The 21,507-nt window shown below is 41.3% G+C and overlaps 1 protein-coding gene across 8 annotated transcripts in view; it reads left to right on the top strand.

The window, feature by feature from the left end:
- The first annotated feature begins 3,118 nt into the window (after positions 1–3,118).
- Positions 3,119–21,507, top strand: part of specc1 (sperm antigen with calponin homology and coiled-coil domains 1) — a 95,400-nt gene continuing 77,011 nt past the window's right edge. The window contains exons 1-2 of one of the 8 annotated variants that reach the window (XM_017459653.3): positions 3,119–3,201; positions 6,143–6,232. The gene's annotated coding sequence lies outside the window, so the exon portion shown is untranslated. Of the gene's footprint in view, positions 3,202–5,110; positions 5,465–5,640; positions 6,047–6,142; positions 6,257–15,214; positions 15,954–21,507 lie in introns of those variants that run through there. The other 7 variants (XM_017459654.3, XM_047151942.2, XM_047151943.2 and 4 more) reach the window with 7 other exon arrangements.

The raw sequence follows: 21,507 nt of genomic DNA, 5'->3' as shown, positions 1-21,507 counted from the left end.
ATAAATGATGCGAATGAATCCTATAAGCAATAAAAGGCAATTCGTCGTGAACACGGTCTGTTCAATTCCATCATTTCAGACAGCACTTATATCAGTTCTTCGCTAATATATATTTTCTCTCCGTTGTTGTTTTGTTTACATACCGCCGCTTACACTTAGACTCAAAAGTTATTTTACTCGAAATGTGTGATGTAATGCAGCTGTTATAAACAAAAAACTCTTCAAACTTGATAATCTGCAGACATACCCGTTTAATTTTCTTGGCTATGTTTTAGATCTGTTTTTATTTTTACGTTTCTGTTGTGGTAGCTTTTCACTGACTTTAAAGCTTTTTCAAGTTAGCTAACATACAATTACAATATCATACGTGACAGACGTGAGAGTGGCAATAACAGCAACAGTGTTGGGTTGAGCACTGTACCACTTGCACCTACACCAACAAGACTTAGAGCTAATAAATGTAAGAAAGAATTCAATTAGAGCTAAGAAATAATTAAATTTGTGCTAATAAACTGTAATAAATTCCCAAAGAGTGAGGTTTCAAACAACTCCTTGGGTAACAATACAACTACTAATTGTTGGTAGTTGTGTTGTTGTTGTTGTTGTTGTTGTTGTTATACAACAGTTAGTTCTGGTCCACTAATTTGATTGGACAAGCACTCTTCTAAAAGTGCGCACGGTGGCTTAGTGGTTAGCACGTTCACCTCACACCTCCAGGGTCGGGGTTTTATTCCCACCGTGGCCCTGTGTGCGCGGAGTTTGCATGTTCTCCATGTGCTGCGGGGATTTCCTCCGGGTACTCCGGTTTCCTCCCCCATGCATGTCTTTCCTCCCCCAAAGACATGCATGGTAGGCTGATTGGCATGTCCAAAGTGGCTGATGGATTGCGATGGATTGGCACCCTGTCCAGGGTGTACCCCGCCTTGTGCCCCATGCTTCCTGGGATAGGTTCCAGGCTCCAGACCCTGAGAAGGATAAGCTGTATAGGAGATGGATGTTCCAAAAGTGCTGATATTTCGTATAACAGCAGTGGGACATTTCACTTGTCTGTGTTCGCTACAATAGTACAACAGCAGTATTTTTTTTACGCTGAAAACCAGACTACACTTAATGTGGGCTGTCACTCAGTTTGTGTTTTGGCATGGCAACACGCAATGTTCTATCCAGCTGTGACTTCGCTGGGAACTATTTTCGTTGACTGAAATGTTGGTTACTCTATAGTAATTTCTTGTTTACAGAACTGTTGTATAAAATCAATATCACACTTGCAATCATGCTGTTGTACTGAATATGTACTGAATGTAATTACCTACGGTCTTGCGCCTATGGCCAAATCACAGCCGTGTAGATATTCAGTACAACAGTGCTCTTGCTCATGCGATATTGCTTAATTGATGTAGGTAATTATAATTGGATTCATTAATGTTGTATGTTGTGTTGGTTGTTGTTGTTGTTGTTGTTTGGTGTTGTTTGTTGTTTCATGCCATTGGTTGTTGTTGCTTGATGATAGTGGTTGATAGTGGTGTTGGTGTTTGTTGTTATTTGTTGTTGTTGGTTGTTTATCTATCTATCTATCTATCTATCTATCTATCTATTTACGTATTTACTTACTTACTTGTTTGTTTGTTTATTTGTGTTTTATATTCCCCCTCCAGTGGCAGTGTTCTCAGGTGTTTGTTTTTTTTTTCAGATGTATGATGACAATAATTCCTGTCTTTTGCATCTTGTCATGAGACTAATTTCACAGGGGTGATTGTTATATATAAAAAATAAAAATAAAAGATTATATAAGGTTAGATACACCAAAGAAAACTTTCTTTAAGTTACAAAGCAATAAACTTTTTGAAATTATCTGTGAAGACTCACAGATAGACGCAGTGTTTCTTAACACTTGTGGGTTAATGTTGACCTCTGCTGGTGTGAGGTAGTTCTACAACATGTATCCATCCATCCATCCATCCATCCATCCATCCATCCATCCATTTTCTGTGCCGCTTATCCCAGGCAGGGTTGCAGAGGAGCCTGGAGCCTATCCCAGGGGACCTGGGGAATAAGGCGGGGGACACCCTGTATGGGGTGCCAACTCATCGCAGGCCATGTTTGCACACATGTCCATTCACACACTAAGGACAATTTGGAAATGCCAATCAGCCTACAATGCATGTCTTTGGACAGAGGTAGGAAACCGAAGTGCCTGGAGGAAACCCCCGGAGCACGGGGAGAACATGCAGAAATTGAACCCCCAACCCCAGAAGTGCTAGGCAAACTTGTTAACCTCTAACCCACCGTGCCCCTGACAACACATATCTAAAGTATTAATCACCACAGCAAGGCAATGACAGATGTATCAGAGCAGTACAGTATGGATACATTTATATCCTTATTCTGCCATGCCGTATTGCTGAATTATATAAATATATATATATATATATATATATATATATATATATATATATATATATATATATATATATATATATATATTCATTTACATTGTCTAGTTTATTTACAAAATAGCATCAACACATTGTCACCATGGCTTAGTAGTTAGCACGTTTGCCTCACACCTCCAGGATTGGGGGTTTGATTCCCGCCGCAGCCCTGCTCTGGGGGTTTCCTCTGGGTACTCTGGTTTCCTCCCCCAGTCCAAAGACATGGCATGTCTAAAGAGTTCATAGTGTATGTATGGGTGTATGAGTGTGCATGTGATTGTGCCTTGCGATGGATTGTCCCCCCAGGGTGTACCCCACCTTGTGCACGATGCTCCCTGGAATAGGCTCCAGGCTCCCTGTGACCCTGAATGATAAGCGGTATAGAAGATGTCTGGATGGACAATGTCACCATATGACCTGACCAGGATAAAACAGTAACTGAAAATGAAGGAATGAATGAATAATAGGCAAGTGATATTAAACAGAAAGATCAATCTCTGGGAGATTGGAAAGAAGGATGTGGTGTTGTTTGTTTATTTGATTAGTTTTATCTGGGGGGTCGGGGATGCAGGGTCCCACTGCAATCCACTTAAACTCAATCCCTACTTTGTAGCGCGTGGCCTCCACTACCCAGCATGCACGCGAGCCATTACGCCACAACGGCACGCGCTCCACCTGGCGGGCATTAAGCAGTACGCGCTCGCGGAGCATCAGAGCTGCAGCGCGCGCATCTGCAACGTCCACAGAAAGAAAAAAAAAACCCAAACAGGTAAGCTTCATTTCTAAATAAACTCTTCTCACTCGCTTTCACTTCTTACGCACGTTTTACGCGTCGTACACGGATTTAATGTAACAAATGAAGGTGTTTTTTTTTTCGAGAAAGCGGCCGCGGTTGTTAGTGACACCGGCGTCTCCTAGAGCAGTTGACAGTTACTTCATTACACTTTATGTTTTTTGGGGGTTTTTTCCTCCAACGGTCGCGTGAGGCTTGAAGAACTGGAATTAGCCGGTTAGCAGGAACTCGAGTTAATAATATTTCAGTACCGTTAACCGTGTGGTGAGAATTATACTATCTTCAGCGGTAGGGTTTAATGTATAGAGCTGCTTATTAAAGAGACCGGAGTGTGTGGGAGACTGCGGTAAATATCTCCAGGAGCTGTAGTGCCCTTATTAAGTGCTGAATACATTTCCCTGTGAAACTTCCAGCTAGCTAACATGCTACTCTATCAGGTAGTGTACGGTTAGCTGTAAGGCAACACACTGCAGGTCAGTATGCTCTTTATTATTATTATTATTATTATTATTATTATTATTATTATTATTATTATTTTAACAAGAGATATCAATCAGTCTTCGGCTGAATACATTTCAATACAAAAGTTTTTTTACTTTTTCATAAAATGTTTGGGTTTTTTTTAATGCAAGTAAGGCTCTGTCTAATTCACCTCAGTAAGCACTTTATCCTGGTCAGGGTTGTGGTGAATGCTGGAGACTATTCTGCGAACACTGGGAGAGACAGGAATACATACTGGATGGGACACTGGTCCATCGTAGGAAACCACTACACACACACACACACACACACACTCACTCACACCTACAGGTAATTTAATGTTTCACATGAACACATTAGGAGGAAACCAGAAAGCCCAGAGGAAATGGAGGGAAGAACATGGGAAAGTCTGCAGTAGGTTTGTTCGATACTGATACCCCCCCCCCCCCCCCCCCCCCCCCACACACACACACACACACCCCCACCCCCACCCTTCCCTGCTTGCAATTTACCATTAAAAAAAAATCTATATAATTGTCCAGAATCAGAAAACAAGAATTTCCCCCATTAGCAAGCTGTGCGGTCAGGAACTGCTTGTTGGCAGTGGGAATCAAACGCCACTTCGCTGTAGGCCTGTTTAACACTTTACCGCATGAATTATTACATTCACATCAAACGAAAAGTTTTCATGGATTTGAATTTCTTCAAGTAATAATAAAATATCATTATCTATTTATTTATTTTAGTAGGGGCAGTTGGTAAATTGTTGTCGTACGTGTCGTGCGGATGCACCTGTATTGCCTGTGGCTCTGAGGGGTGGGGAAGTGGGCGTGGCCAGACATATGTAACACGTGTCGTGTACATGTTGTATCACTAGAGCGAGAAAAATTCCAGAAGCTGGTTACAAGTCTACAAATCCTACCCAGCCCCAAATATTTTGGCTGCGCTTTTTTTGGAATAAATGTCTTTGACTGTTGACTTTATTTCATATTAACGAGCTCAAAACATATAACGTGACAGAAATCGAGTGTGGGGTGGGGGCGGGGCCTCTGGGCAGGAATGGTACTATAGTACAATAAGTAAACGGTGTGGGATACCGTGTCAGTGTAATATCGTGTAGAGATGATTAAATTGTTATATCACACAAGCATACTCCATTAAGGGCAGCGTTCGAGTAATGCTTTTCTTTTCATCACTCGTTTATCCATTGCTATCTATTCGAAAACCTGTTATTTTGGTAACCATACACGCTAACATAGAAAGAAGAAAAAAGCCGAAACGCAGTGTTTTATCATTTTTTTTTAGAGCTCTCTTTTAAAGCTGCTCATTATAATAATAGGCAGCAGTAGCCACTCTTTGTAGTTTTACTGTAGGCATCTGTGAAAACTTGCTGTTTTTTTTTAACAGGCCCCGAAGGGGTTCGACATGGAGCTCGGGTTGTGACGAGGGCTGCTATTTTTATAGAAACAAATCGAACCACATGCTGGGCTCATAAACATCGTGGGGGCTTTAAAGCGTTTAAAATAGGCTGAAGCAGCTGGAGCATCCATTTCCTTTATAAATGCCATGTGGACGTGTGGGCCATGCCTCGTCCTATGCTGTTTCTGACTGTATTGTTGCTTAGACGTTAGTCAAAAGTATTCAGACTTGGGTGAGACATCAATAACCGCTGCTTTTTAAAAAGAAGAAAAACATGCAGGCATGGATATGGTGAAGCTTGCTCTATGATATTTGCTTAACCTCGTGGTCTCCATTAAAGGTCAGTACGTTTTCCACCGCGAGAAAGTCTTTAGGACAGAGGACTTTCCAGTTTCTAGACAGAGTAAGAGGTGAGGGAATGACTGTTTATAGCTGTTATAACATGATTAATAACAATCTGATGTGGTATAGGAGGAATAGAATAAAACACGCTGTTATTGGAAAACAATCAGCTTTTGGTTGGTAACAGTAACTCCGCTTCATGCCTGGCTCCATCACACCACCCTGCCGTTGATTATTTTCCTATAACATCACACCCCATTGTGTTTATTCTTCACTTTTTTGTTCAGAGGGACTTTCATCTATTCATTTGCCCAAAATAGGCTTAAACACAGCCTTACATCATTTTTCGAGCTCTCTGCAATTGCAGTAAAATAGTGCCAAGCCTTCCCAGTGACACCTCCTCTCTGTTGCTTTTTAAAGAAAACACAAGCCTCAGATAAAGACCTAGCCACATCCACCGCACCGATATGCCAGTAAAGGAATCGACTGTTCTGTTTTTCAGCAGAAAAATCCGAGCTTCATGTTATTCGGTGCATGACATTTCCAGCCATGTGTACACGCTTGGTCCGGTGAAATACATGTATATTTTTTTTCCTTACTTTACCAGAAGTACAGCTAAAAATGGCTAGTATAAAACAGTTATGCTTGTAGGTAATTGCATGCTTTACTTTCTCAGGCCAAGCCGTCCAAGAAGTGGAAATAGCTAGAAGTGTGTCACCGAGAGCCGTGTACTCTGCTTGGAACATGTTGTCCTAGATGGAGCTGAGTGAGTCACACACGAGAGCTACACGTGAGCAGCACAGAACCAAACCAACGCCATTTAAGCAATATTTTCTGTTTCTGCTTAACATAAGTTGTCTTAAGATTTTAAATCATGGCATCTGGCATCTTAGACGTGGGTTTATTAATTTATGCAGGTGCATGAGGCTGTCTCCATTACTTATCATTCTCTGTGTAGAGCTCTGCTGGGGTGGTTTATATGTACGGTATGCTGTTATAGGAAATTAATAGACGACTGGGTGGTGCGATGCAGCCTGACGCACAGCAGAGTTACTGTCACCACCCAGAAGTTGATTATTTTCTAATAACAGCACATCTCTAAGTGTTTTATTCCTCTTATTATTATTATGATGATGATGAGTGACACATCATAATTTTTAACCATTTATAGTTACATTTAATGTTGAGGATCATCTGCAAGCTATTTCCTGTTATCACTTGTGTTCATGGGCGTAACCACGCACTCTTTGGGGGGGTCGTGTCCCCCCCAATGTTGAGGAAATAACAATGTGTCCCCCCAATATACAGTACAAAATATTTTCTGTATTTTAAATATTTTCTATATGTCCCCATTTAATGAATCCTGTCAACGGATCTGTCTTTACTTCATCTATTCTATTCATTTATGTCTATTCCTTTTTAATTAATATATTTCCGTTTGTTAAGGAAAATCGGTGTGTGCTGTTTTTTTTCAGACAGTAAGTAACTAGATACCTAAATAGTAGGTAACCTTAGCTTAGTATAGAAGCCATCATACCATGGCTTGGTTTGTTCTTAAGAACGTCAATTAACATTTGATATTTGCACATCCATGAAGTAGGCTAGGCTAACGTCAGGTCCAGTTTTTGACCATTAACATTACATTCACTTTCATATCCTCCCGCCGAGTTCGTTGGACACCCCCGATGTCCGTACCATGGTTACACCCTTGCTTGTGTTACCACTAGGGATGTCACGATACCAAAAATCTAGTAGTCGGTACCGATACCACCAAAAGTACACGATACTCGATACCAAAGTCGATACCACGGTTTTTAAATTAAAAACTCCTGGTGGACATCCTGCTATGCTTGATACTGGCAAAAAGAGAGGGGGGGATATTTTAGTTATCAAACACTGTCTGACAATGACTAATAATGGATGCTAGAAGTGCTAAGGGGCACTCTTAAACACACACACACCCTTATACTCTGAATGCAAGCATTAGTTTAAATTCACTGATATGGTGCAAGGCCAAAAGGTTTTATTAAAAGCATGAACATTTGAATAATTATTAATGACATTAGACTACATTTTGCTGACAGGACACGGGCTGAATGGCGATGCATTGTGGCCCATTAGGAGGTAGTTTATAACATTGCAATGCGTTAGCGTCGGTAACAAATAACCGGCTATCTCAAACATTACATGGAGCATAACGTTAGCTGGTTTCACGGCCACAATGCCAGCTGCCTCAAACAAATATAATATAGGACCGTCTTTCAGGTGCTTCGCCAAATTCCAGGTGTTTCCTCGCTTTGTTTGAAATGAATGATAGCATCAGTTGCACACCGGCTTCAGAGCATCAATTACATGTTTGTTGTCATCCGCCTCGAATACGAAGTATTTCCATATATATAATTTGTGCATACGAGTCTCTTAAGTAGTGTGGTGTGATTGAGATTGTAATTGGGAACAGGCGTGTCTGATTAGTTCTCAAGCGAAGGTGACCTGACAGTGTGTAGCTTTGGGAGTTGTAGTCATCAGCCATTTTTTTAGTTCGTGTTGCATTCTGGGAAATGGAGTCGCTGGTTTGTTGTGACATAACAAATGTTGTGTGCACTCTGAATTTAGCACTGGAACTCCTGTAATATTATTAATTCATGATAACGTTATAGCTGTATAATGTGTAAGACTGAATCTACCCGTTGGTAACTATAACAGTTTCGATCTCCACAGCACCCTAAATACTGCAGCTGTAATAGAGAGGTCAACACGGATAGTCAAGTTAGCGAAAAATTTGTTTTCTTCTTCATAGAAATGTAACTTTGGGGTCTGGAAGCTCACGTTCGCCGTTAAATAACTGTTAGTTGAAGGTTTTACAGGTGTACACGCCATTAGCCTGCATCAACAGCCATGAAAGATGTCTGTCCAAATTGAAAAACCCCCAGCCTTTTAAACCATACGTTGAAGTAGAAGCAGAGCTGAATCGATTGATGACCTCACGTTCTGCTCGTTTACTGTCTTCATAAGAGATGAACAGGAAAATCTGTTTCCCAGTCACAGCGTCCACTTCCTGTTACAGGGCTCATTACAGAAACAGAATGAAGCACGTGTACACACACACACACACACACACTCACTCCCACACACTCTCTCACACACAATCACGGGGAATGGAGTGGCTATAAATAGGCCTCTGGAAAAAAAAAAGGGGCTGTGTAAGGAAATTGGTTGTGGGTTGTCATTGGTAAGGCAGATGTGTGTGTGTCTGAAAGACGTTCTCATGGAGGACAGAGGAGTTCACGTGACTTTTTTTAACGTCCTTTAAATTCAGGAATGTGTGTATTTTCCGCATAACCGCACAGATATTTTTATGACGAAGGAGATGCGTTGTTGTCAGTCAGCGTTTCCAAAATGCCATAACTTGGATTAAAGACAGATGTAAGCAATTTCTGGTACAAATAATGTTCAAATAATCTGACAGATCAGATCAGAAAAGATTTCTGCAAGGCAAGACCAGACACATTTTCACAGACATGCGACTGTGTTTTTGTCATTTGGCTCTTCTTTGACGTCAGAAAACTACACAAAGAACCACATCTTGGATGAAAAGCAGGAGGAAGGCGGGCCAGCTGTGGAGCAGAGAGTATAAATAGGGGCCTGGGGAAATAAATAAATGCTTGAAAAAAAAACACATTCAGAACCGTCAATAGACGTGATCTTTTTATAAAACGTAATGCACAGGGAAATCTCCATGTTGGTACATCATGGCATGACACCACTCAGTATACACACTCCTGCTATAGGCATTACTGTAATAACAACATGGATGTACAAGCAAATGTAAATACATTGAAAGTTTAATAACCTCTAAAGAAAGCTGTAGCGTTGAAACATCTGTTCATTTCACTAGGCTTCTCAGCTTGGTTTCTGGATGCATTACGATGGAGTGCTTTATTTTTGTTATTATGAATATTGACAACACTGTTTGTGTGGAGGTTTTATGATAGCGCCAAAGACAACTTTCTCTTTTCATCGTGTATGCCGCAGCGTTACTGTTGCCCTACATGATATTCTCCCTCCTCCTGCAACGCAACACTGCGGCAGAATCAAATATAGGCTACAGACACTCACTAACCACATGCAAAGCACCTGTCCTACCACTACTAACTACTGCACTGCACTTGACTCAGTACATTATACAGGATCATTAAGGCTGGACTCTTGCATGTGCTCGAAGATGCTTTAAGCAACTCAAACTCGTTCTCACGCATTTCCACAGTGATTTCTATGGATATTTGCAAGGGAAAATATCATGGAGCAGGATAAACCAACAGGATGACCTGTGCATCACAGCACCAGACTAGTTTAATACGCGACTTGCTGAGTGTGTTCACTCACGGGAACAGCAGCACTGCTCTTCATCTCTTATTTCTCCTCTTCTGATTTAGTGGGCGCACAGAGGCTTAGTGGGTCACACGTTCGCCTCACACCTTCAAGGTTGGGGGATCGATTCCTGCCGTGGCCGTGTGTGTGCAGAGTTTGCATGTTCTCCCTGTGCTGCAGGGGTTTCCTCCGGTTTTCTCACCCAGCCCAAAGACATGCATGGTAGGCTGATTGGCGTGTCCAAAGTGTCCATAGTGTATAAATGCGTGTGTGAACGTGTATGTTTCACACTTGAAATGATTGTGCCCTGCGTTGGATTGGCACCCTGTCCCGGGTGTACCCTGCCTTGTGCCCCATGCTCCCTGGGATAGGCTCCAGGTTCCTCGTGACCCTGTAGGATAAGTGGTATAGAAGATGGATGGAAAGCGGTATTCCATATATATATAGATTTAACAAGAGAAAAATCACACAAATCTGGGACACTGAGCCTCATGTATCAGTCTTTTAGCCAAGTTGTGTGTGAATGAACTAAAAAGTTTGGTAATGGTGATTTTTTTTTTCTCCGTACTTATGTGTGTACGCTGATAAATGCCAATCACCTCTTAATTACCAAGCATGTTCACAGCACAGCTGATTTGCATTTAGTGACTCCCACAAAACTCCATAAAAGACCAAGCTCACACAGAGCTGAACAAGTCAAAAAACGATAAACGATTGCCTCCTAAACACGTGCACGAAATCTTCCAGTAATGCAGCTCAGCCATTGTAGCGCGTCCTCTACCACAAACCCATGGTAACGTGTCCTCCTTTTAGAGGGCGCCGTTTCTTTAGTCCTAATTGAACGGCTAGTCCGATTTGACTTTCTGTCCGTGTCGTTAATACGTACAGAGTATTCAGTAAATAATATTGCAGTAACTCATGATAATGATATGTGATTTGTAGCCTGTCAATCTTGGTTCATTTTAGTGAGTCTCTTTATATCTTCATTTACACAAAATTAAGAGCTCTTGTAAGACTTATAAGTTTGCTCACTCACGAATACCATATTTCGTGTGTAAATTGTCCTGCCGTGTAAATTCTTCTATGATTTCTAAATAAATGAGTTCATATCCAGTTTTGATAAGAGAGGCCTGTTATGAGCATACCTTTAATTGTACTGTAACATCATTCAGACTCGCAGCGTTTAAGTGACATTTCACCTGGATGTCTCATTACACAGGAAGTGATGTATAATGAATCAGTTTATTTAACGGAATAACGGAATTCATTTCAGCCACTCGGTGTTTCCTGTGTCTTCCCTGTTCACACTGCTTTCATGGAGTCTGTTGGTGATTCACGGTCATAAATTCTCCCTAAACTCCTTGATTTTTGACTCACTCCGACTTTGCTTTTGTGTTTTTCGCAATAATCTGTTGTAAATCTAGTCTAACAGTTTCTCAGGAGTTGTCATAGGTCTCGTCCTGGAAGACCGCCGCACCGATCTTTAGACAAGGTTCGTGCTAGGTGCCTGAAGTATTGAAATTGGCTTTTTTGAAATGTAGGTACTGGAAAACCTTTAAAATAGACATTTTTTTATCTAGTGGTTCTTAAAAAATTTTAAATCGCTAAATAACTTTAAAGTGTTTATTTTCGATAGAATGCGAACACAGTCCTTTCACTTAAAATATGACACCCCACTTCAGCCCCTCCTCCTCCTCCCGCTGTTCACTTACTCATTTTAACAGAGACAGCTCCAGTCCACTTCTCACACTCCTTTAGTGACTTTTTTTCTGTTTCAAAAAAGCACAAATCTAGCAACTTTTTTAGGCAAACCTTAGCTACTTTCCATAGAAGAGAGTCACTAGTACTGCCCCGTGAGCATGATGGTCTTGCTTTCCCACCACAGGCACACCTCTCTCTGCGGCTACTCTGTTTAAGCTACTTTTCCACTGCACGGTACGGCTCGACTCTGTTCGGCTCGGCTCGCTTTCCTTTTCTGAGCTTGCTTTTCCACTGCAGTTTAGTGCCGCCTCATCATGGGTGCCATCTTCCCCCCGGCTTCACGAAGGAATAATGTTGTATTATCGAAGCCGTGTACAAACACACAGTATTCCAAACGCCTTTCCTGTTCACTGAACATGGTCCTATTAAGGATGTAAAATAACGCATTTGGAACCTACATAGTTTTATATATATATATATATATATATATATATATATATATATATATATATATATATATATATAATGTGTATGTATGTATATAAGTGTGAGTGTGTGTGTGTGTATATGTATGTATGTGTGTGTGTGTGTGTGTGTGTGTGTATGACTAAGTTAGATTCAGCTGCGACGGGAGTGAATTCAATAAACGTCTGTTTGGAAATCTGTAACAGGTGAGATGTAAAAATCTAAGACAGAAACTTTTGTTGTAATTTTATCTGTAATGAGATAAATGATACGTAATTTTAAATTAATAGAATGTTACCATACACAAAGTATGTATTAAATGACACACATTTATTCAGGCACAATACAGAACCACTCGTTAAGGAGACTTCCATACTCCCACAGCGCCTGGCTCACAGCTCGCTACTAAAAAAGTACCATGTGCCAGGTACTATCCACAGTGGAAACCCCCCAAAATGCGAGTTGAGTCGAGCCGTACCATATGGTGGAAAAGTGCCATTAGTGAGTGTCTGAGAGGAGCAGCACATTCAGCGTAAGACAGGGGTGCAAAACATACGTCCCGATGATTCCATGCCAAGTAACGGAAATGTAATGCAGTAATGTAATGGAAATGTAAAGAATTATCCACACACAGATGCAGTTACCTATATATCCACTAGAGGTCCTCTTGTCAGCGTCCTTAGCAAAATTCTGGTGTAAGAAAGGCATTCTGTCACTTCTAACTTTCTCTCTGAACGATATGTAAATATCACCGAAATCACAGCACAGCCGTTGTCTGTGTGTCTGGTGGGTTTTTTTCAGACGACGTCGTGGTTGTAAAATCAGGACTTTAGCAGTGCCGAGCAGCAGCTTGGAAGCGACTGCTGGTTAACATGTAGTCTCTTAATGGGCCGCGTTTCAGTCACTATTTCGTACTCGCTCCATTTTCTGAGAACAGAAACAGGAAAATATGTCCACAAGAACAGCTTTATTGGGAATTAAAATAACACAGAGCTGACACTAGGCAGAATGCCAATACAACGCAGTGATGTCATGAAAATGCTCATTAGCGCATGACATCATCTAGTGACATTAAGTGACTTTCCACTGAAAGTTGTTGGCAGCAGTGCTCCTGTCACTCACTCACTGGAGTACAGGGTGTTCCCAAAAGTCTCCATGCATAAGGGAAATTAACACTCTCTAGCAAAATGTAACTTTATTTACAAAACCTCCTCTACACGATTGCCATTTCTTTGTAAACACACACAGAGTCGTCTCTCCCAACTTTGGCTCCCAGTTTGGCGACAGTGTCATGTGTGTGATGTTTCCTGTTAAAGTCCATCACAACCTTGTGACAGCTTCCCGATCCAGCCACGAGAATGTGTTCAATAAGTTCTTCTTTTGTCAAAAACATTCTTAAGGGCTATCTGTAAAAAAAGAAATGAAACTACAGTGCATCCGGAAAGTATTCACTTCACTTTTTCCACATTTTGTTATGTTACAGCCTTATTCCAAAATGGATTAAATTCATCATTTTCCTCAAAATTCTACAAACAATACCCCATAATGACAACGTGAAAGAAGTTTGTTTGAAATCTTTGCAAATTGATTAAAAATAAAAAACAAAAAATCACATGTACATAAGTATTCACAGCCTTTGCCATGACAGTCAAAATTGAGCTCAGGTGCATCCCGTTTCCACTGATCATCCTTGAGATGTTTCTACAAATTGATTGGAGTCCACCTGTGGTAAATTCAGTTGATTGGACATGATTTGGAAAGGCACACACCTGTCTATATAAGGTCCCACAGTTAACAATGCACGTCAGAGCACAAACCAAACCATTAAGTTCAAGGAATTGTCTGTAGACCTCTGAGACAGGATTGTATCGAGGCACAGATCTGGGGAAGGGTACAGAAACATTTCTGCAGCATTGAAGGTCCCAATGAGCACAGTGGCCTCCATCATCCGTAAATGGAAGAAGTTTGGAACAACCAAAAATGTTGATTTCCCCTGTGTATGGAGACTTTTGGGACACCTTTTATACTGGCGTTCTAGTGAAGATGAAGCAATGCCTGGGAAATGCAAATTTAGTCCAACACGGCTGCAAAACGCACCACAAAAATGTACTGTGTTTTATTATTATTATTATTATTATTATTGTTGTTGTTGTTGTTGTTGTTGTTATTGTTATTATTATTATTCTTATTATTATTGTTATTATTATTATTATTTTGTGTTTTTTGGAAGAAATAAAGATTATGTTTGAGTTACATTAACACAAATGTTTGCCCAGTTATATGTATGTATATATATATTTATGGATGTACCTAAAAGCACTGATAATTACACTACAGTCCTAAATGAATAATAAAATCACACTTTCACCGCACCTTACAGGTTCTGTTCGTCACTGCCTTTAGGCGTATTGTTTTACTTCAGTTTACTTCGAAATACTTTGACGACATGACAGATCTTACTTGTACTGCACTGTTTGTCACCGCGTCTACATTGCGAGTCAGGAGCAACACGGCCTCGTTACAAATAGACCGCTCCCGTTATAACTAACGACAAAATTTACACTGAATTCAGTGGAAACCTTTGAAGCAACTCGCACCAGTTTCCCCAACCCCTTACACACTGGAGCATTTTGGATATAAACACAAGTTTGTGCTCGTGCATCACTGTCGTGCTTCCGTGCTACACAAGCTCCACTTTGCAAAGTTTACGTTACAGTGTCCTTCACGGCATTTAATATAAAATGCCTCCCTGCCTTAGATGACTTTGGTCACACACTAATAGTCTTGACTAATAGTCTGACGGTGATTGTAAACTGCGTTTGATGTCATGTCCCATCGACTGGGAAACGGCTTATACGTCCAGTTAGTTACAAAAAACGCTAGTGTTCCGGTTGAGACGATATTATCCATCTAAAATTCATACACTGGACGGTAGAGTACATAGTGCAAGTGTATAGTACGTCGTTTGGGACACAACTTTGGTTTGTACTTTCCAGTGCGTGTTTTCATTCAACCTGGCTGGAGTTTGCAGGTCTGGTCTGAATGTTGACCTGCCTGACCTGAATATTTGAACGTGGAGGTTCTATTGTTTTTAAACAATGTTTTGTCATGAAAGTGAAACGGTTCAAACGGAGGAAGTTGAACAACTGTATCATGCACAGCCTGTCAGCCGGTCAGCTCTTACTGTGACCGTCTGATCACTCAGAAGCGCCTGTACATCACCAACCTGCCGCGCTCGTCTGCACATGACCTGCAGGATGAACTTCTCACCTTCATTTGAAGGGAAAAGTTTTGCTTGGCTGTAATCTCACAGTGCAGGGACTTTCCCTGGGACTCTGCGCATGCACCTTTTCCACAACTCGTTCCGTAGACTACATAAAGGATATTATACTGTAGCTATAACAACTTGTGCCAAACTACACGCCCGACTCATGCATCTCGATGTTTAGTATGAAGGCGGTCCTCATGGCTTTGCTGATCAGCAGGTCCTCTGCAATCTGATTTGCTGTTGGTCGTGTAGAGTTTTCAGTGTTAATCCATTGTCCAGTTTGATTTAGCTGTAATCTTTCTCAGCAAAATTGATGACCTATTTTCTTTTGGAGTGCTGTTTGCTCTCTCTCTCTCTCACTCTCTCTCTCTCTCTCTCTCTCTCTCTCTCTCTCTCTCTCTCTCCCTCGAGTTTGAGAGTAACAGGGCAGATCAGTACCTCGGTGCCCAGGAGAACGCAGCATGTCCTTCCCTTGAATGCTGTTTCTAATTGCAGAGATAAGGACTGCATAGAGAGGATTTGAGCATTCTTCATTTGTGCAGAGAGAGAGAGAGAGAGAGAGAGAGCGGGACAGAGAGGGAGAGAGACAGCACGTCTGCTACACACTTTTTGCTGGTCGTGGATCAGAAAGAATTAACGCATTTAGGATCATTTGTTGTGGAGCTTCACGGAAGTTCAGCCAGAGGTAACTGATTTCTTTCTACTTACTTCTTAGGGATCTTTAATGACGCAAAAGCATTGCATTCTGTACCGTCGTGTGTCATGTCAAAGTTCATGCCACGTCTTATTCCACTCTGGTCTAGTAAGTATGTAAGGAAATATCTCTCATCTTTATTATAAGAACAAGAGCGATAGTAAGGTGCATGGGCATAACATGTATGTAAGCTACACCCGTGGTAGGATAATATCTTACCTAAAGAAATCAAGAGCGTCTCTCTTATGACCAAGTCCTTTTGGACATTGTCTGTATTTTGCTTAAACTTAGATTCCCAGAGATTCTCCAAGCTCTTTTCCCAAAGGATATAATGGAATCTTTACCAACATGTCAACTCGGACAGGATTACCGATACAAGCTGGGGTTATTTCTACTGGTAGGTTTCTAAAAGGTCAAACACGGTGTAATCTTTCCAGACGTGTGCATCTTTGTCTTAGATTAGCACCCTTCTATTTAAAAGAATGCGATCCCATGATGCTCGTCTGTTATTCTTTATCACATTACGTTTAAATCCCATGTGTTTAAATCGAAAAACGTTTGCTAGTGCCTGGCAGATGCACTGTCTTTTCATCGGCTCTAACATCGTGTGAGTTTGTGCTCGGGTTTCTGGGTCGTCTTCTAGTATTGAATTCGAATCTGTGGTGATGCTAAGAGGTCATTTGTCATGTCACTAGACATTTTAGATAACTCTGATCTTACTGGTGCAGAAGCCGGATCAGGTTACACATATGTCCGGGACACAGGAAGGGTTTCTGCTCGATGAAAACGTTCAGTTAGTTGATTAACGCTCGATCATTATTCCTGTGGTAGAGGCCTGTGGTAGAGGCCTGTGGCTGAATTTTGGTTGGAGAAGATTTAAGACCCAGGAATGTGCACAGGAAATGGAATGCATACTCGGTGTGCGAATCAGAGTCAGCCTGGGTGACTCTCTGGAACGATGTGTACCACCCAGAGCAAACGTTAGCCGGCTACTGGTTTGAAATATTTTAATGAAAAAAAATAAAAACAACCCCTGTCGGTTGGAATTGCAAGAATGTTCTCTGGATAGTGTGAGACTGAAGAAGACGATGATTACAGTCCTCGTGTGAATTTGCTCCAGTGGTGTTTTGGTGCGAATAAAAATGTGGGTATGTAGAAAGTGTTAGAATGGAATAACATGCGATGACTGTTAGTAACGGTTTGAACCAGTCCTCTTCGGAGCAGCAGAGGAGTGGTGTGTCTCCCATCTGAGAGGAAGCTGCTTAGGTAGGCTGGCATTTTGGGCAGCGTTTGTGCTCCAGAGATAACCCATACAGTTTCTCGGGTGTGTCCTCCTTTGTGACTTCTGGTAGCATTTGCATTTTTGAAAACCGTGATTACAATCACAAGCGAGCAAGTAACGAATTCATTCGCCCGTAACGCGCTTGACACGTGGATGTGGATGTTTTCACCCATTCCACTTTCTGTGAATCTCCTCTCCATGAATGTCCCTATTTATCATTGGATCTTATAGTGCACGTGTTGAAGCGCACTTGAAGATCTCACATTCCTTATAAAATGCTAGTGTAGATTTATTCCTGACACTTAGTACTGACGCTATCATCATGATTGCGTTTCGCAGCGGATAAGCTTGCTGGTAGTGCACTGGCTGCGTCTCCTTAGCGCTTCACGTCGGCCCACGCTGTCTTCTGTTACGTTCACGTTGTGCAGGAGATCAGAAGGGATGCTGGAAACGTTGTAACCACAGGGGAGAAAGGGGTGGGAGCTCAAGACATCCTGTTTCAGCTTTATCACTGCAGGCTTCATGACTTGGCACTTCACCCGCCAGAAAATTGACATACACACACACACACACACACACACACGTGCATGCTGAGCAGCTCCAGGTGGAATACAGATGCTGAAGCTCTGCTGACGTGGTGTAACGTTTACTTAGTCTCACACACACAGAGTTTACACAAGGCAGAGTGCTCTCTCGTGGTTAATTCTCATCCTTATCCAAATCAAATAAAGCCCTCACTGAGTTTGTTACTTTTCGAGAGGTGCTGTCGCTTCCGCTTGCCACTGGAATCAGTTTTATCAGCATTTAATAAGTCTTGAGAATGAATTCATGTATTTATGGACGTACATATACACACACACACACACACACACACCACCAGTAAAAAGTTTGGAGACACTCGACTGAAATGTTTCTCGTGATCTTAAAAAGCTTTTGTTCTGAAGGTGTGTGATTAAATGTGTGAAATCGGTGTCGTAGACACAAAATATAATGGTGCCGACGTTTTCATTTCTTTCATTAGAAAACTAACATTTTATTTGCAAAAAATTTTGTTTTTTTTTAAACGGACGACTCGGAGCGAAATATTCCGAAAAGCAGCCGATAAGAGTCCAGCGTAGATGGGAACTCCTTTAATCCTGTTTAAAAAGCATCTCGGGGGATTCCTCAAGAAATCGGTTGAGAAAACGCCAAGAATACATTTCTGGAAATTCTAGGCAAAAAAGGGCGTCGAAAGATGCTAAAATATTCAATTATTTTGATTTATTTTGGATTTTTTATTACAACATAATTCCCATAGTTCCATTTGGGTTATTCCAGAGTTTTGATGACTTTATTATTATTATTATTATTCTAAAATGTGGGGAAATAAATAAAGAATGAGTGTGTCTAAATTTCTGACCGGTAGTGTATATTGTTCTGTGTATTTATTGTTTTGCACGCGTCTCACCCTGTTGTGTATCGTAGTACTTTATGTAGTCTTGCGTACTGTTCTGCGTTGCACCACGGTCCTGAAGAAAGAAACGCCATTTCGTTGCAGTGTATACAAGCTGTATAGAAGAACGACAGTAAAAACCCACTTGAATTGACTTGACCTATATTTGTTGCATTTATGCTAAAAAAGTATTGACCTGGTGGTTTTGTGGTAAAGCTAACCCTCGCACCATAAAATGCTCTCTGTGGAATATTGGTTAGAGAAAGATTACAGCAGAATACTACACTACTCTTATTCAAGTTTGAAATTGAATATGGTCCGGTGACAGTCGTGTGCTTCAGTAACAGGACCTTCCTCCACCGTTCTGATGGAGTTTTTTCCTGGGTAGGAGCCATGGTCCCCCTCTCAGCTCAGAGCCACAGCTGCTAGTGGAAAAGAGTGACAGATGCAAACTCAAACAGCGAGGTCCTAAAAAGACTTTCGACAGTGCGTTGGCTGTGCAAGACTGCAGAAGAAGAAAAAAAATGCGATTCTTCACTTGTCGTGTGGGAGGCAGCTATTTCTGAGCCAAGAGAAATGGCTTGAAAACAGATAAAGAATCTGAAAGGATTCGCAGAGGACTAGTCTGGTTTATTCAGTTTCATTTATATCGCGGATCCACTCGACGGACCAAAATATCACAACACTGCGGCTTAAGACCTTGTGTGAAATCAGTGAAATCGTCTTGTGTTTGCTTTTGTGTGCTTTCTTTGATGGAATAACTCGCAGTAGGATTCCTCTGTCTGTAGGCTGCCGGGGTTCAAACAGCCCTTTCAGAAATAACACGTCATAGAGAACAGAGAGTCCTTCTTCCTCTCTGGAATTGTAGTGCTGAATTGTAGTGCCATCGCTTATGCCTCAACTCTGATGTCTCACTCGAGTGAAAGATAGTAGTGGTGCACTTTAAAGAACGGATGATATTCTCTCGGTGCGTAATCGTTGTTGATGGCGCCCTCTGAAAGGTATATTTATCAGAAATGAAACCGCAATCCACCCAGCCTTCTAGTCATTTTATACAACCCTGTCAAGGCAAGACATACCGTAACCATCCACTTGAAAATGTCTACCAATTTATTCCATTATATATATATATATATATATATATATATATATATATATATATATATACTTGTATATTTGTAACAGGAAGATAAAAACAAGAAACTGCACAGCGCTCAACTTTGTTAGCATACTGATCCACCAGCCCACGGTCCTCAGCACACTTGTGTCGTGTTTCCATCCCAGAACAGGTGGCTGTGTCAGAGTGGCTGCGTTGGACTGGCCTTGTGCCTACTGCACAGCTCTGCATTATCTAAGCTGCTACGCTCTCGTCTGTTTTTTCAGACTGTGAGATTCAGAGCTGCTTGCTCAGTGCTGTCACATTTCAAATGAACTACTCTATATAGAGTGCAGAAGCACAGCTGTTCTCATCCATCTGTGGATGCACATGTGGCACAGCTAAATGAAAGCCTAATTAAAGATGTCACCGCAGTCCATAGACGGCAACTCATTTTATACCCCATCTCGCAATTAAAGCCCGGTGTCGTTCTTCTAACGAGCGATGGTCTAATTAGTTTAAACGCGCGCTCCATTTTATTCAGCTCATTATTACACAGCCAGAGTGCCACGAGAGGTCGCAGTTAACAATCCGTCCCCGCTTTCACTCTGAGTACGCAGACGTGCGCAGAACGCACGCCGTGTTTTCATGTTTGAAATTGAGAGAGGAATTGAACAGGATGTGGCTCATAAAGCTCTTCTCATACATTAACCAGGGCAGGAGAAACAGGCGGAGGGGCGTGGTGAGTCCAAGTTCCCTGTTTGCTTTTAGCCACAAACCGGTTTTCACTCTGAATTCAAACACTGGGCTACTCATAATAAATCCACTGCTTTATCGTTATTCATGACATGCGATTAAAAACGCATCTTTTCAGTTATTTCACAAAAGGCGATATATTTTTTAAAAACTTTTTACAGTTTACATACAGAGCAATAACAGAACAATAGAAAAGAGACCTCGACCAGAGATTTAATTATTGTTTAAATTTCCAAGCTGTTGTTCACACTGCAGATGTGGCCACATGCACCTCGAATCAGAGCAAAAATTAAACAAACCAAAAAAAGGCAAAGAAAAAGAAACTTTGGCTGAAGCAAACCTTATTTAGAAATCATTAAAAGCACCCGAGCACGGAGAGAATTATAGAAATAACCATGTGTCACATCCGCCATTTATTACGTTTATATTTTCTTTAGTCCACATCTTTAGAAAACGACACCTTTTTTTTTTTTTTTGCAGCACCTCGGATCTGTCCTTTGGCTGAATTCGCACCTCATATCTGAGCTCAGCAGCTCACATTAATACAAGAATGTCTCTCACTACCCAAAGTACACAGCGTGCTTGGTTCACTTTCTGCAGCTGGATTGATTCAGGATCGAATCATTTTCTCGCTGCACTCACACCATGCTACGTTTCGATTGGTACTGGACCGGGACTGGGACTGGTTATTTCCGGTCCGATTGCTGTGTTCCAACCGCATCGGGTTCAATTCAACCAGTCTGAACACTCTATATGCGAAAGCACACTACATGAGTCACTGCATTATCACAAAATACATCGAGTTTCCATAATGTCTTAATGACCAACCACACCACACACAAACGTAATAGTACTTCATTAACATTAATAAATAAATAAACGCTGGTTACATTTAAATGAGTCACCGTTTAGCTTTATACGCACCTATACCTCTCACTATAGTTAAGAAAGCACAATTAATTAAGGTTGTTAAGGTGTT

This window comes from Ictalurus punctatus, chromosome 28, assembly GCF_001660625.3.
Source record: "Ictalurus punctatus breed USDA103 chromosome 28, Coco_2.0, whole genome shotgun sequence".
Lineage (NCBI taxonomy): Eukaryota > Metazoa > Chordata > Actinopteri > Siluriformes > Ictaluridae > Ictalurus > Ictalurus punctatus.
The sequence above is the reverse complement of the archived record's forward strand: the minus strand, read 5'-3'. Positions and strand labels throughout refer to the sequence as shown.